Source organism: Ostrea edulis, chromosome 3, assembly GCF_947568905.1.
Source record: "Ostrea edulis chromosome 3, xbOstEdul1.1, whole genome shotgun sequence".
NCBI classification, from domain to species: Eukaryota; Metazoa; Mollusca; class Bivalvia; order Ostreida; family Ostreidae; genus Ostrea; species Ostrea edulis.
The window spans coordinates 22,498,451-22,514,328 of NC_079166.1; the positions used below are offsets into that span (position 1 = coordinate 22,498,451).

At 34.8% G+C, this 15,878-nt stretch overlaps 1 long non-coding RNA gene across 1 annotated transcript; it reads right to left on the minus strand.

Annotated features, from left to right (window-relative positions):
* Nucleotides 1–5,358: 5,358 nt before the first annotated feature.
* Nucleotides 5,359–14,224, minus strand: LOC125673813 (uncharacterized). Its single transcript, XR_007369778.2, has 3 exons — nucleotides 13,814–14,224; nucleotides 6,615–6,675; nucleotides 5,359–5,498 (listed from the first exon to the last, which is right to left on the minus strand). It is a non-coding gene; the product is annotated as an uncharacterized LOC125673813 (long non-coding RNA).
* Between the last annotated feature and the right edge of the window lie 1,654 nt (nucleotides 14,225–15,878).

Sequence of the window (15,878 nt, forward strand, 5' to 3'; positions counted from 1 at the left end):
ACGGACACTTGTCACAAAACAAAGCTACTATCTTTTTTGTGTGTAAAATTGATGAAAATGAAAATGAAATAAATGTTTTATAAGATGATGTGAATACAATTTACCATATGCAGGGCTTGAAGCTAACTTTTTATGTCACCAGTCCAGCCGGACTGATGGGGTATAATTTCAACCAGTCCGCAGAAAATTTACCAGTCCAACAGAGTTTTCCAGAAATAATAAAACATTTCATTTATGTTATGAAAATGAAATTTAACTCAATATGTCTCTGACAATACTGTAACACTTATGTGAGATTTATGTTTACTAATCAGGTTCGTCTGATATCTAGAGAAGCATGAAATGTGTGTATATTAAGATTTCATAAGTATATTTTCCAAAATGATGCTTTAGAAAATTAACCCGTCCCATCAGACTGACTAAAACAAATGTCGGTCAGTCCGCCATACTTTTAACCTGTCACAGACTGACGGGCATATGTTAATTTCGAGCCCTGATATGAAATGTAGTTTATTCCCATGGTTTTCCAAAGAAGTCTAAAACTGGGAGGGGGGGGGGGGTCGAGTTAGTCAGAGGGAGAGGTTGTATATTACAAGTTTTGTTTTGAACATCATAGGAAATTTACAAGTCCCCTATCTTCTAGGAAAGTTAGTCTACTCATTATAACCAAACTAAACCAAAAAACAAATCCACTCGTTATAACCAAACTGAACCAAAAGACAAATATCAAACCGATGCATCCATTTTTTGAAACAAGTTCCCTTAAAGGACACATCGCATGTTTTTAAACTTTTTAATTATACCCCCCGCAAACAAAGTTTGGGGGAGGGTATACTGGAATCACTTTGTCCGTCCGTCCGTCTGTCTGTCCGTCAGTCCGTCTCTCCGTCCGTCCGTTTGTCCCTAGACGCAATTTGTCCGAAGTTTATTTCTAATACCGCTGGACATATTTCATTCAAACTTTATGCACATCTTCTATATATTATGTAGTTGTGCATCTCCTATTTTCATTGAAGTATTTTAACAGTTATAGAAGTTACGCACATTTTCTTTTCATTTTGGGGGTTGCGCACTTTGTCCAGAGTTTAATTCTAATACCGTTGAACAGATTTGATTCAAACTTTATTCTCATCTTATATATATAATGTAGTTGTGCATCTTCTATTTTCATTGAAATATTTTAACAGTTATGGAAGTTACGGATATTTTCTGGTTTGGTTGTACTTGTAGTAATAGACACAATTTGTCCAGAGTTTATTTCTAATGACAAAGTAAAGTTGGCATAACATAATGATTTTTAACAAAGTGAATATAAACTAAAGACTAGAAGAGTTGACCAGGGATTTGCAATCATACAGCCTAAAATGTGCCAAATAGTATTCATTGTTTATATTAAGCATATTTTTAATATTTCATGTACTGCTGTACTGTAGAATATACACTTCTGCATTCACATTGATTGCCCTGTAGATAATGTGAAAATATCCAATGTGCTTGCATTAAATATTGCCCATCATTTTATATGCCCCGCGGGGGGTATTAGTCCCATTAGGACAGTTCTAGTTTTTTCAGCAAAATTAATTCATTTCATACCTAAAACTACTTTACATGTGTTTTAAATGAAACAGTTTGTGTAGTTTTCGAGTTTGAAAGCGATGAAATTCAAATCTTGCGATATGCATATTTTCTTCGGTATTTTACGCGCCATTATCTGTGACGTCATATGCGACCTCGAGTGAGAAGATTTGAAAACAGTTGATAGCCATTTCATAAACAGATTAGATTTAATTGACAAACAAACAATTATCACATTAACAGCTTGTAAATAACACTGCATTAGGGTGTTTCGTGCCGTTTTAAGGGTGTACTTGCTGTCAGTAGAGAGGATTTGGACTGTGTTTTTTTTCAATTTTCGAAGGAAGGTTATATGAGGGACAAGACGTGAATATTTTTTGTCGGCACAACGACTTTGCCATAAAAACCCCCAGTAGAATTTGTCCCTGTACTTTTTCAAACAAGCACTTGGACAAAGACGTAGATAAACTGCGAGAAAATTGTTCTATCCAAGCTACGCACTGTTAAATATAGGCCTACGGCATATGCTTTCCGTTCTGCTCTCGAATTCAATACACACTCGCCCCCAACTGACTTTCACCTTGTAACAACATATAGGCAGAACTTTGCTAGCAGTGTCTACCAACTGGTAGTTTTAAAAAAGAAATTTAAAGATAAAAGATAATTGAACTTTCAATTATAAATAATAAAATATAATATTTCCCCGACTTTGAATTGAATTATAATGCTTTCATTTTTTTTAAGGAACGCGTACGTGTTTACAATAACAGCACACCGCGCTCCCACTTCCTAAGTAACAACGTGTTGATAACAAAAAATAATGATTAGGCCTAATAAAATTGCTTTAATAAAATAATTTAAAAGTATTGTGATTTTCACAATAAGTTTGATCATTATTATTTTTTTCTTTTCGAAATGCACCCGTGACAGTAGGCCTAGTTGTCAATGATACATAATCGTATCATAATTTAGGCCTATCTAACTTCTCCAAAAATAAATTTAATAATTATTGCACTGTTTATTTTAGAAAAGCAACAGCGCTAATTACAGTTGTTTACAGAAATGGCATTACCAAATTGTGTTTATACAGTGATCCCATGTAAACATTATTTACTTGCAAATTTATGCAGATTTCATACTCGCTTTTCTCGCTACATTTGGGTCGCTATTTGTATGCACTGGTGGCTAAAAGATATAAGACTTGGGAAATTTGTCAACATCGAAATAAATGTTATCCATGGTAAATAAATTAAGCCCCTAAAACCCGAGTTTTTAAAAATATCTAACACTACTTTTACAACAAGTTGATCGACGAAGGTCGCATATGACGTCCCTGTACCACGTGACTTCCTATCTAATTAATTAGGCTTTTTGAAATCGGGGCTAAGATTTAAGTCCGTATTGTGGCTAATTATCGCAATACTTCAGCGAACGAACTATTACATTTAATTTCTATAAGCATAAGGAAGACAAAATGCATATAATTCAGTATACTTTGAAAACACGAGATGTGTCCTTTAATGTCTTGGATATATTGTTGGGGACTTTGAATATAATGCTAATTATTGATGTCCACTACTTTGAAAGTGAAGGTTACTCAGAGAATAGGGACATGAATGGTTGATGTTTCAGAGCACAATAGGGCCTAATTTAAGTAATGCAAATTAGTGTGGAATACCAATTAAATTCTGACTGGATAATTAAGTAGAATTGTTTTTCCTGTATTTTAGATAGTGTTGTCTAAAGACACTGTAGTATAGCATTAAATTGTCTCAGACTTAAGTAGTTCTCATTTCTGTTGGACATTAAAGGACCCTAGTATAATAAGCATCTGCAACTATTTGAAATGTGATTAAAAATTATCAGATTAAAACTTTGAAAAATATTATTTTATTAGGAACTTATAAGCAAGTTCATGAATCTTATGTTAAAAAACTTTACAAATTCTATTGAAAAAAAAGGACAAGCATGTTCTTGAAAGTTTTGTATTTGCCAAATAAACACTGAAATTTCATTTGTATTGAACTTTTCATGAATTATGATTTATTCCTTAAACATCAAAGTAATAGGACTAGGGTGATGTATGATGTTGGTGCATAGATATGGAAAGAAAATGATTTCTTATTAAAGGAAAATACTGTCTGTAGATGGAGTCGAGATCAACCATAATCTGTTTTGTATTTTAGTGTGTTTAAGACGTTGCCTCTTTAGTGGAGGATAATTCACCAGTTGTTCTTTGAAGGTTATTGATCAGACCTTCCTTCTCTGCTGCTGTTTCATTTGCATGTCATTTTATACTCGTCAGTCTACAGACTCTATCCGGTAACCCAAGCCATCATGTCTGCCTACACTGCTATTATTACAAACAAATTGTTCAAATGTCCATGTAATGATTGTTAACACCAGTTGAAAATAAGAAAATTCCCTGATGAAACGGCATTGTGGGTCAAGCATTAACTGGGTGAGATGAGGCCATCTGTAGATTTGGGAAATGAAATTGGACTGGACTGGACAGCACTCCAGGGATGATGCTAATTGTATGGGCATTATTGGTTGATCTAGGATTCGAGCTTGTAACATATTCCGCAGACTGCGGGTGACCTTGTAACTAGGGTACTACACTAATGAACCCAATCCTCATTAATTATTAGAAAGTAATTAATTTGCAATTAGAATTCATTGCTGTGGAAGTGATACTCAGTTTTTCCCCTTTTTAACTGTATTGCAGTGATTGAAGTCAGTTTATTTACAGATTTTACTTTGATCAGCCAGGTATGATAATCGACCTGTAGATGCTTCATAGAGGGAAGAACTTTTTGTCTAGAGAGATAGATAATTTCCATAGGATGTGCATTTGTAATGACTTTTACCCTACTTGGGTATCCAAAGAGACGATGTATATGTTAAACTGATTTTCTGTACACAAGTTCAGTATACACGAGTTGTACTGTACTTTTTAATAATGACACCAAAGTATGTGGGGGTAGGCATGCAGAGTTAAAAGGAGGAGGGAGTAGAGAGGGGGCAAGAAATGAGAAGAGGAAGAGAGAGGGGAGGAAAAGAAAGGGTGGCAGGAGAGGTGGATGAGGCTGGAGGTAGACCCCCTTGCAAGAGGGGATATGATATGAAAGGACCATTCATGTGTGTTTGTGTGTGTGCTTGGGAGGACAAAGCCTATTGATTTTGGGATGTCAAGGTCACTAGGTACCTAGATACAAAGCTTGTAAACACTCTGCAGGTCACATTTTTTGCCTGATTGATTTGATACTTCGCATGTAGCTTTGTTATCAAGAGAGGAAGTGCCATATTAATTATGCGGTCAAAAGGTCAAAGGTAAATATTTCAATAAGTCTGTATTTAGCTACATACATATATTTACTGATTGCCTGCATTGGGAGGGGATGACCCGATATTTATAATTATACAACTTGTTTCCTTGAAATCGAAAAATCTGTAAAATCCATGAAAATTAGCCGCCATGAATTTAAACAATTCCACAGCATACTTAACTCGATGATGCTCATGGAATTGTCTAAGCAGTAAGATAGTTTAATAAAAATATGCAAATGAAGCATGTTGCAGGGCTCAGAATATTCTTTACAATGCTGATAACAACAATCGGCCTATAGATAGGCCTGCCATAGATCCTTTCTGGCTCTTGGGCACTCAATATGAAAACTATAACGGTAGTAAATTCTATAAAGTAAAGATACAGAGGACATTTTGATTTATCAAGAGTGTAAATTATGGTGGTTTCCTTTATCATGTAGGGTAATGTGGGAGTTCTTCTGTAAAAGTTTTATTGACTTGATCAGTTTGTTACAAGTAATGCTGGCGACTTTGATAACAGCATATTGTCATGGTGGTAAGTTTTCTTCTTCATCACCTATTCAGTTGATGTAATGGCGGTGGAAACACAATATCTGTAGAATGAAATATCTACTAAAAAACAAAATAAAATTACAGATTTCAGAGATTTTAAACATTTAGGGTTGACCTATAAAAATGGTAATAGCATTTTTGTCTAGCATATAAAAATCAATTATGAAATTATTAGATTTAGTCGATTGCACATTAAGAGATGACTGCGAACATCAAAGTTGGCAAGAGGAAATTCCATTACGCCTGTGGAGACCCGATGTTTTACATGCTCTCAAAATGCAATTTGTAACCTGAAATGCATCAATATTTGACCTGTCCATTTGAAAAGTAGTGCTGTTTGAATTGACGGATGACAAATGAGTATACGATTAAAACAGCTTTGATGAGTATCAACCCTGTCTTTGTTTAATGCAAGGAAAAAAAAACTTTGATGGGGTCTAAATTAAGGCATCAGAGATAAAGATTTCTAAATCAATTATTAGTCTGAGTAATTGAGTAATTGGTTTGACCTTGCTGAAATATTAATTTCGCATTGGGGTTTGAATTAAGTAATTATTAAACGGTAGAAATCTTTATTCTTTTTGAAATATTTTTATGCTATAGAGAGGAGAGAGAGAAAATATGTAAATGAATTTCATTTTGAAAGAATACATAAGAGTATGGTTACTGCTAATGCACTTCATGAAGTATGCCAGCGTGAAGCATTGCAGTTCATACCCTCATGTATTTCAAATATTAAATCTATTTCTTAGATTTACATTCTGTTGTTAATTCTAACAACTACAGAATTAACAATCACTTTAATAGGCGGCCTATATTTATTCCGTAGTTCTGTATTTATATGTCAACTGCAGGCGGTGTTCATGAGGAAATGGCTATTATTACCATTTGCAATATGCTATCGAAGGCAAAAACATGGGAAATGTAGATGCTGTAGGTTTCCAAATATATGTGAGAAATCTATTACCGCGTAATTTCGCGAGAGGCATATAACTCGTGAAATAAAATTACATACACTTTTATTTTTCTGTCTTTAAAAATACAAGTAAGAACTCTTGATTAACAGATGCATTCATGTTCACACGATTTCACATACGAGTCATTCCGCCATATTATTAGTACTCGCTTAAAATAGGAATCTACAATATTTTACATACCATGATTTACGTGCTAGTACATGAAGTGTAGTATGAAATGGTTAATGGAAGCCTTTAAAACCTGAAATTGACCAATCAGACAATAAACCACAGGTTGTTAAGGAAGTGATATCATCTCCCAGAAGTGACAATAAAAGAAATCCCAAATTGATTTAGCTGTTATTGCAGATTGCTTCTGTTTACATTTGTTTTCTTCTGAGTAATGATGCGATGAGTGCAACTTGCAAAGCAGAATTCGTGCTCATGCAGGAAACTTTTTTTTTTTTTTTTTACAAAATTAAAAGAAAGCTGACTGACTGCTATTAAGAGTAAAAGATGATAAGTTTTACACTAAATTAATGTAGTTAAATTAACAGGTGTTTGTACAAATCTGGGTTAAAGAAGAATGAAGTTTGTGTCGTGGACGATAGATCTGTGATTAAATAGAAAGGAAGGGATATTACTGTGGTCTTCTGTATCTGATTAAGGAGAGGACTAATCCTATTTATCAGCTAGTTTTAATCAGCTAGACTCAAAGTTAAGTGCAATTTTACTAAATGGTTGCATTATGGAGGAAAGTTGCCCTCTTGGGACTGTGACGCAAGGTCCTTTCATGCCATTTTCATTAATCAATATTGTTCGTTATTATAATAATTCACAGAAACATGGTACTAGTATTTATCAAAAAACCCAAGGACTTCTATTGTGCTGGTGTCTGTTGAATATTGTGAACCACAGAGAGAATTTGGAATAAAAACTAGCTTGATAGATCTACTTTTTACGATTATAGCTGGAATTTGGATTTAGTCTGATTTTCTATGGGATCAATCATAAATTTACTGTTAACATGATACGAGAATATCGATTCCTTGAAAATATGATTTATGATATATGATAGTGAAGTTTATGGGAAATTGTTTTTATATGCTAAGTATGTACTTTAAGGAGTATTATGATCATCATTAATTCAGTATGTAGGGACAGATATTCATTGAGCACCATAAAGAAATCCGTGATTTCTGTGTAGAGAAACTTTAGATGGGAGTTTGAAATTTAAATCAATGTCTGCATTGACATAAGCTTTTGTGAAATTAGATTGCTAATTAATTCAGCTGATTGAGATTGATTTTACTAGTGTTTGAATAAACAATTTAATTTTCAAAAAAAAAAAAAAAATAAAATACTGTATTGAGCAATTAATATTTTTTAAAAAGGTGTGTATAGTTATTAGTGGGAAAAAAAAACAAACTTTATAACTATTATCTTAAAAAAAATTGTTTAGGAAAAATGTATCATCGTAGTAGTTTGTTTTTTTTAGTGTTTTCTCCAAAACAAGCAATCATTAATTAACATGAAATTTCAGGAATGAGGTTTTTAATGAAAACAATGTGTGGAATATATAAAGGCATACAATTTAACAGAGGCTGCATTAATTAAGACAAAACTACAAAAGACTGACAGGTAGTTGAAGAAAAAAGTACTTGATTGTTTGCCATGCCTGCACTCTTTTGTGTTTTTGGCCTTTGAAAGCATTTTTCTTGGAAGAGAAGGAACAGAAGAAATCACCAACTATAGGACAGATCTTCAAACACGAGTTGGTGAACTAATTAAGCAGAGCAATCTTTGTTTATCATTAAGCATACCACATTTACTGTATCAAATTATTGACATTTCATTGATTCAAGATCACCGCGCTGCTCCTTTCAAATCTACAGGTTTTCTGCAGCTTTTGCGATTATTTATTGGAATGCCGTGGCGTGTACCTTACAATGCAGTTGGATGATGATAATTCATGGATTTTTCTCTCTTGTTCCAATTGTGATCAACATTGCGTCAGTCAGAAATGAAAGAAATTGGACAATGTAGAATGGAGAGTGAAATGGTCATAATGAGAGAGTTTCCCAGGACACTTCCTGGAAAAAAAAACTTGGAGGATGGTCAAACTATTGATTTCCAATTTAAAAACATTAGAATGCCATTTCATTTTTCCAACTGCCATCCCGGTGTCGAGGGATTAAAATAGTTGGATGTAGATATGTTTTTTTCTCTCTACAAAACAATGGTATTGATCCAGAGTTGCTGAGGCTGTCTTTTCTCTCTCGGCTGCTGTTTGAAGTTATATAGAAAGCATAGTGGATGAAGCTGACAGAGAACTATTACATGTATACTATGTGGATATTCGTTAAAGTCATTCAGAGTGACATGACGATTAAGTGTGATTAATTCTTGGACATGAAGCCTTTCAAAGTCGACCATGGTATGAGACGTCACAGATTATTTACTTTTTATGGAAATTAAGCTCATCAGTAAACAGCAAAACCATCCTGAATGAGGATTAAATGATTTTGAAGGGAGAAAAAAAAAATGGAAAAATCTGATGATGATGGATCTGTAAATCAGATATATAAGGTTTGAAATTTAAGGACATCTGTGACAAAATGTCCCAGAAAACTAGAATTCCTGTGTCCAAGGGTGAAAAGTCCAAAAGTGGTCAAGGTAGTCCAGTATCGACTGAGACCGCCCGAAAAAGTACCCCAGGGAGAACAAGAATGTCCGAAAGGTTCACCACAACTTCTTACGGATCAGGGACCTCCAGAACAGCTGCCAAACCGACTGATCCCAAAAGTTCCTCAACAACCAGGACTGCAACAGGTTGCAGGCAGACAAAGGGTGTGACAAAAGCCACATCCGTTGGATCTAAGGCTGCTGGGGGCAAGGTATCGGGAAGCAAAGTGTCCTCAGCATCCAAGATTGACAAATTGTCTCCAATTAGTGATAGATCTCCTACTGGAAGTAAAGCAGAATCTGACCAATCACCTGTTAATGATGATGAAAATTCACCAATGGAGACCGGTGAGAAGGAAATAGTGGCAGATTCAATGTCCACCTCATTGGTGAAGAAACACGATTCTGGAATAGAGTCGGACGGGTCTAACATGGATAAAAGTGAAGTTTTTATGGAGTCAGATTTCATTGATACTCCGGTTTCAAAGTCGTCCAGAGTTTCTAAAATTTGTGAGAGTTTGATCAGTTTTTCTAGCATGGATAGTGGGAATTATGACGGTTTGCCCGCTATGGCTGATGATAGCTTGGAGAGTACCACAGCTTCGACATCAACTTCAAATTCGGTGTCAACGTCGGCAGAAAGTAAGAGTGATGTGTCTGCGATAAGTGTGATTGAAATTCAAGGTGGAGATTCGGAGGAAAAATTAAATGAAAATATTACCGGTGATAAAATGCCTACGCTTGCCATTGAAGACAAAGTTAGCAAAATTGCCAGCGTTGACGTCCAAATTCAAGGAAAGCTAAAGGTAAAGTTTTCTTCTAAAAGGCGGTTTAAAAAAAATAAAAATAAAGCAGTGAATTCTTTACATCCCTTATTCCGGAAACATAGTTTAAAAGGGGCATTCATAGAAAATCTAGTTTCTCATGATGCAGTTTGGTTTCCATGTAAACTATCGGTTGCATTGTTGGGAACTTGTAATTGCTTTTTCTATGCAGTCCCTCATTGATAGGTATCCCCAATGTGCTTTGATAATCTTCACGTAGCCGTTATCCATGATGTTGTGGAATATTAAAATCCAGTATTTATCACATTTTATTGGATATTGAATTTTCTTTGGCATTCATTGTCAATTTTTGTAATTGGTTGGCAAGATGAAAAATATGATTTACATGCGTGCAAGTATCTGAAGTTTTTCTTAAATTCATCAGACGTGTCAATATTTCATCTTTCTTGCACACCGGGGATTTCAATTCAGAATTTTCCTATTCAATATTTATTATTTCTAGAATTAAGACTGTAATATTGGTGAGGAAGAAACAGAACTAGTTGTCAAATGTAATGATTGAAATATTACTAAATGGTATTAAAAAATATTGATTTTTGAAACTAGAATCTGTTTTCCAATAAAGAGAAATTGATACTTATCCTACAACTCAATATCGCTAATGAGTCGAAATGTGTTTATTTACTTATGAGGATACGCCATATTTTCATGTATTGATTGAAATATTATAAATTCATTTTGAATTCTGGCAATCAATGTGAGTTCTTGGTGAACATTCTACAAATTGTATATCTTATGGGAGACAAGCAGTTGATAATTGTCTATTTAGTTAAAACTGAGTTGGAGACCTTATATTAAAATTTTCCCAATTTTGACTTTAGGAACATCATCTAAATACAGACTGTAATTCCTTAATATATCAGAAATAAAAAAAATATGTATTGATTGGATTTTTATCCTTTAAGGTCAAGGATGACTGGTTATAATAATGAATGCATGAAATTAAAATGTCAATCATGAATTTAGTCTGTAACATCAGGAACTTTCTATGTGATATCCTGAAGCATGACAGGCCTTCTCTGGAGCAGAAGTACTTGAATAGGGATTTAAAGCTGCAGCTATTCGCTAATTTTCCATGGTTATTTTTTGCAGAATGTTTTGTAATTGGAAGTCAATTATCATTAGCTCATTAGAGAGATAACCTCTTGAGAGCATTACAAGGCATTTGGCTTTAAATTTCATCGGTGAACAGCAAAAGCGGCTTAAAAACTATTGAGCGGCAGGATTGTGTGACGTTCTACACGGTTCTGTGAATGAAGTTGTTGCTTGTGTTACGGAAACATCATGTAGACTCAGTATAGAAAGAAAAAAAATGTCTTGAAAAGTGCAAGATCGTAGGATAAGGTGGATACATGTTTTCCTATGGTGGGTTAAGGTCTCTGGTTTTCTATCTCATGATTCAGTGCAGATATTGAGGATTAATTCCAAACTTTCACAAACTGTCTCAATGACACCTATGGGCATTCCAGTAAAACGTAGATGGGACTAGGGAGGGGGGTGGAGTTGAAAATTAGGATGACCACCCTTAAAAGTGATTTTAATACACTTCTATCCACCCATAGAGGCAAATAATGAAAATTCATAGACACTTATAGAAGCAAATTGATTCATTTGAAAAGTAGAATTTGAAATATTCCCAAATCAGAATTTTAGCACGTACAAAATATTTTTCATCTTAATATCAACTTTATTTCAGTATTCATTACATGCAATTCCCTTTCAAGCACAATTTACAGAACACCAAGATTACCTCTGTCAATCGTATGTTCTGATTAATTTCTTACAGATTACCCTGGTATATAGTTTGTTAAAATAACCACCCATAGAAGCAATTTTTTGTGAAAAAGCCACCCACCATAGAAACAATATCCCACCTGTAGATTTTTATAAAACTGTCTTCCCCTGGTACCCCATGTTTTCGTGAAGCTCTGTGATATTGCTGTACCCTTCCTAGTTGTAATGATTATAATTTTGTTTTTGTTCTGACTGTCACACCTTGTTCTGTTTCTCGCCCCCTGCTGAGTATTGCTCATCTCCACCCATCCCTCTCGCTTTCAAAAATGTGGTCGCATATATCTCGAGCTATCAACGTCAAATGTTACAGCATGGGACATGAAAGGTAAACCTCACAAAGGCTATATTGGAAAACATCCTGTGTGACAGAGTTTATTGGAGGGAGAGGTAGAATTCCATCACTTTTATCAATTTTAACATTTACCTGGGCATTACTGCTCTATTGTTAGACAATGTGCATCAGCAGACTATCCTCACACCTTAATGAAATAGCAGAGATTCTGTGCTATCTGAGACAATAATGGAATCAGGGACTTGACGGCTGTGTGCATTTTCTCTCTCGTTTTGGCTTTTTCTGAAGTATTAAAGGCTTAACATAGCAGAAAGTATATTGACATGTTTCTGTGGTAAATGTATCAGTATTGCAGAAAATGTACTTAGGATATAGATTTTATTTCATTTATCTTTTCCTTTATTGCGGTTTGATACCCTTGCTGCACGCTGTCATATCTTCTTTAAATTGACATTTATTTTCAAAATAGAATAAAAATAAAAAATGGAACGTATTGTATTTATTTTCGCAAGCTCTTTAGCAGCATTTGCTTTGCAACATTTCTGAGTTTTGTTTTAGGAGGAAAAATACATTGTGATTGATTAACATGATTCAAGAAACTTTTATGGTCTAAATTTGTCACATTCTAAACATATTTTTATGGAATATAATGAAAATTTATTAAGCCACTGGTAGCAAAAAAAGTACAGAAAAGCATGCAATTCTGAGAAAATTAAGCTTGCCTCGGAAAGTCTCCACGAAATGGGCTACTACGTTTTATAATAGATTTCTCTGTTTACTTGGGAATATTAACAATGGTTCCCATATGCATCCACTTGTGATGATATTTAAATTCTTGGCAAACAATGACAAGTAATAAAGGAAAATCCCATATGTACAAGCAGTCACTGACCCGGCAGAGGGTGCTTGGTCCAGTTGCAATAAATAAAAGATGAGTGGAGGCAAAAGAGAGTGAATTCTGACTTTTGATCTCCCAATCTCTCTCAATTGATCTATTTTGTCATTTTCAATCAAATCTGTCTAACCACGGAACTTCACAATACGAAAAAGCCATCAATCACTGTGAATCTGTTGTGTATGGAAAAATCAGGGGCTGGTTTCCAACCATAACAGAGCATAACACAAGATACAAAATTTCCATTTACTGACAACCAGGAAATTGGACTTATGAGAATTTGTCCACATGCAAATGATCTGACCGATTTACCCTCCATATTAAGATAATTCAAGACTGAAGAGGACTGGTAGATAACTAGTAAAAGTTTTATCATCACTATTTAACCTTGAGGATCGTGTGAAGGGTAATTTGTCATTGCCAAGGTCATGCAGTGTAATATCACAGTTCCTGCTGCGTCTGCTGTTATCTGCACAGTGAATGCTACAATGGACAAACTTAACAGTAATGGTCAGCAATTTTGTGATATTAGAGATTGTCTTAGTCCTCAGATCCCCAGATAAAGGTGCTATACAGAATTTGAATGGCTGTAATGCACCGTTTCTGCTTGACAAGCATATTACGATTGACTCTTGACATGCGCAGAAAATTCGCTAATTTTATCGAAATAGTGTCTACCAATGGATGCATTTACACTGTACATTAAATGAATGGAAATGCTATTTTTGCAGGGACATTGTGTCTAGCCGGTCTGAGTTAATTGAGCAGTTTTGCAATGTTAATTATTTCCTCTGTACAGTGTTTATCCATCCATAGAATCATTTGCTTTTGTTTTATGGGGTATTTCAGTCGTTAATGAATGGGAGATGAGATGAATTATAAATGTTACCCGCAAGTTTATGTTCCATGAAATGAATGAATTTGTCTGCAATCTCTGATAACCATTTCTACCTTTTCAGAATGACTGGGTGTCAGATCCCAGTCAGATAAGCTGTTCGTATTACACTGTCATCAGAAGGACAGGTCAATATGATATTCCAAGGTGTGGTTTGTCCTTATCAGCAGAAAATTGTTCAGAGTTACATGATGAGGAAGAGCACCAAGATTTCTTTAAATTTCGGAAGAGTACAATAACTGATGAAGAATACGGGGGCTGATTTTCGCGAGATTGTGGGTTGTGTGTGTGTGAGATGAGTTGTAAAAGAATTGAGTGATTTCTTTTAGTCTAATCATTGATGGGCCGTGCTTTGGTATAAGCTTGTCTGTCTGTCGTTCAATCAGCGTTTTAGTGTCCTGGCCATATCTGTAACACTATCAAACTTGGTCAGCTTGCGCATCTGGGGTTGGTGTTAAGGGGGGGGGGGGGGGGGGGGGGGGCTGGCTTGACCCAGTGATAGGTTACATACTGTGGCTTCCTTCTGGAAATTTATTGGTTGGCTGTACATATTCGGATTATTTCAGACTGTGAAAGCCTACTGGCCATCAAACTTGGTCAGTTGATGCATCTTGGGAGTAGGAAGGTGTGTCATAGCCCAAAAGTAGGTCACTGACCTCATTTTGGAATTTTATAGTTATACACACAGTAGAAATGTGTCAGGAATTGTCTTGCATACTGTAAGGCCTAGCTCCATCAAAACCTGGTCTGCTGATGGATTTTGGAGAATACAAACAGAAGTGCATCATGTACATGTTGTTACAGATGCATGGTGTATACTTTATTACTCAGCTGTGTGTACTGATTTGTCTTGTCCCGGCCGCTGAGACTAGATTTTAGTTTTTGTTTTGGGAAGGAAATCCCTTGGTATAGCCATTACTAAGGATCTTCACGGAGCCTCTGACAGGCTCCATGTTTTTATCACAATTGTTATCTAATGCACTGTATTGTATAATCTGAACCTTTTTGTAGCATGGTAAGGCCAGCAGTATTTCATTTTTAGGTTTAAGTTCCATACAATGAGGTATTAGAAAAGATTGAAGGTCTGCTTACTGGATAAAATGCTTCCGTATTGGACGAGACTGCGATTTGATGTCTTAATAATGGAGCTCGGGACCCGGAAATCCTAATAACTGTGTTTACTTGTGCTTCTGACTCGAGACATCAGAAGAAATGTCAATATTCTTTTCTTCTGAGAATCAGGCATTTAGATATTCCATTTAGTAATGTCACTTGAATTCAATCTTTGTAGTACCTTATCATCTTTGTAGTAAGTGATGCTCTCACAAAGCATTTGTCTCAACACCGTTGCTAATATTATGCCAAAATTAAATCCTCGCTAAAAATTCTGCGTATACGGTAATAGTTTGTGCTCAGTCAATATCCTTTTCTTTGTAGGTCAATATGTATGGATTGACCACATCTAGAGGCTATATCTGTATGATGATTTTAAAGTGACTAGTTCATGATTATTGAAAAAAATATTTTTCATATCAAACATTAAAAATATAACTCATTTTAAATATGTTGACAGCCAAAATTTTGACCTGAATAAAAGCAATATTTTAGCCTTTAACTCTGTGTTATGTAAATAAAAACTGGAGTCTTTTTATGTTTACAAACAAACCATGCAGTGAGATACTAACTTTCTAATGTAAAGCATCTTTAATTTTGCACAGTCACAAATTTAGCTTTTAGATAACACATTTTACCTGAAGAATACTTGAAATGTGATAGACATAATAAACTTAATACATCGATATCGATTTCTTTTGAAAAGTTTGTAAACAATAGCATACCACAATCTTTGTTACAAAACAAACAATAAACTCTCTAAAATGGGCATCTGTGATGATGTATCACCTTAATATTTTGTGAAACCTAATCAAGCACTTAGACAGTAGATTGATCATTAGAATTGATAAACAAAATTTGGTGGAAAATTGTGAATCTGTCCCTTTCAGTTGAACAGCTAGGAGTTTTCTCCCATTTATGAAAAATTCCATAGGGTTTATGAAAT